The sequence below is a fragment of the Dreissena polymorpha genome, chromosome 8 (genome assembly GCF_020536995.1).
Source record: "Dreissena polymorpha isolate Duluth1 chromosome 8, UMN_Dpol_1.0, whole genome shotgun sequence".
Classification (NCBI taxonomy): domain Eukaryota; kingdom Metazoa; phylum Mollusca; class Bivalvia; order Myida; family Dreissenidae; genus Dreissena; species Dreissena polymorpha.
The window spans coordinates 17,139,479-17,141,627 of record NC_068362.1 but is presented as its reverse complement, the minus strand read 5'-3'; the positions used below and the strand labels follow the sequence as shown (position 1 = coordinate 17,141,627).

Below are 2,149 nucleotides of genomic sequence, written 5' to 3'. Positions count from 1 at the left end.
GTACATATTTATCTTTCGCACCCAAAATTTTCGTACCCACATACACATTTGTGGTGATGCAGATAAACTTAAATTGATGCTTTTATATCCATCCTCTTCAAAAGCGTCGTCACACCAGTACTGTCAGTACTTTGATTTTATACAGTTCTTAGAGCACTGGCAGAAGAGTCTATTTTCCCTCAAAACAGTCCATTTATTGATGATCAATTTCTTACCAAATTCACTAAAATAGATTACTGAACCAGGTTAAACAAGGGAGATAAATACTGCAAAATTATATACCTCTTAGTTAATAGGCTTATCACAAGTGCAAATGACTAAAACAGTTATGTTAATTATGAAAATTCTGTGTTATGAAAAATTGCATAATACAGTTAATGTTACATAATAATGACATGATAAAACAAAACTTTACCACACAGGAAACAAATGTTCTGACCAAATTTCATGAAGCTTGTGCAAAAAATGTGTCTTATAGACTGTTCACATGTTTTCACTATATAAATATAGAGAAAACTGCCCCACCCCCCCTGGAGGCCATGTTTTTCCACCCATCATGACCATTTCGAACTCGACCGAGATATCTATAAAATCGATGTTTATATAAAAAAAATTGATGATTAGGCAAATAATGTGACTTCGAGAGTGTTCACAAGCTTTTTTTTTTAATATATAAATATAAGGAAAATGACCTCCCCTCTGGCGGTTATGTTTTTTTACCGATCCGAACCATTTTAAAACTAAACCGTCATATCCAGAAAACACGTTCTCACCAAATTTCATGAAGATTGGACCAAAAATGTGACTTCTAGAGTGTTCACATGTTTTCACAATATACACATAGAGAAAACTGCCCCGCCCCCGGGCGGCCATGTTTTTTCACCGATCTGGACCATTTTCGAACACGTTCGTGATATCAATAAAACCAATGTTTTGACCAAGTTTCATGAGGATTGCTCAATAATTGTGACTTCTAGAGTAGTCACAAGGTTTCTCTATAGCCATATAAGGAATACTGCTCTGCCCCCTGGCGGCCATGTTTTTCAATAAACGGGAACCATTTTTGAACTCGACCAACATATCAATTAGACAAACATTTTGACAAAGTTACATGAAGATTGGGCATCAAATGTGACTTTTACATTGTTCACAAGGTTTTCCTTATTTTTGACCTAGTGACCTAGTTTTTGACCCAGCATGACCCAGTTTCGAACTCAGTCGATGTATCAATAGGACAAATGTTCTGACCAAGTTTCATGAAGATCAGACAATAAATGTGGCCTCTGGAGTGTTCACAAGGCAAAATGTTGACGACGGACGACTGACGATGGACGACAGACAAAAGGCGATCACAAAAGCTCACCATGAGCACGTTGTGCTCAGGTGAGCTAATAAGGTAAAACTAGTTGAATAATTTGCATCATGAACATGTTGCTGTCAAAATATTTTCAGCAGTTTGAGTATCAATGTAGCTCAATTTGTGAAACCATAATCACCTATACTTAATTGTTTCTTTAAATTGATTAACTTGAGGTAGCGCACCCGTAATGATTTCCCGCAATTTATTTTACCATCCTTGCCGATCTTCAATGATCGGTTATTTCCGAGAGATGAATTTTATTTTTATTCAAACTTCGAATTTTGATATATGTTTACGTAATTCCTTTATAACACAATATTTTGACAATAAATATTGACTATGATCCAAATAACATCTGAAAATTACGATTTCACGATTTCTTCAAAGATCGAAGAGCTTTTTTACCTGTGTACTTATGGATATCTAATTTAAGCCTTTCTAATGTGAAGTTGTCGTGGCCGAGTGGTTAAGGCTATAGACTAGAAATCTTTTGGTATCTTCCCGCGCAGGTTCGAATCCTGCCGACATCACATACATTTTTTGTGACGCGTTTTATTTCTTTTCTAACGTAATTTGATTTAATATTGCATATAAGCTATGTTTATTGTTAAATATGTTGCAATTTTTATGCACATTCTTCATTTTTTTTAATTAAAACGTTATGGCTAAATTGAGTGATTTACTGCTGAAAATAGGAATCATGCATGTTGCATTTTTATTTTTATTTAAAAAGTTAAAGGTAAATCTGTCTATTTCTTGGTATTTTTGCTGTATATAGTGTATCTATAA

The 2,149-nt window shown here is 34.4% G+C and overlaps 1 non-coding gene across 1 annotated transcript; it reads left to right on the top strand.

Annotated features, from left to right (window-relative positions):
• The first annotated feature begins 1,808 nt into the window (after positions 1-1,808).
• Trnas-aga (transfer RNA serine (anticodon AGA)) lies at positions 1,809-1,890 on the top strand. The gene has a single exon. It is a non-coding gene; the product is annotated as a tRNA-Ser (tRNA).
• The last annotated feature ends 259 nt before the right edge of the window (positions 1,891-2,149 follow it).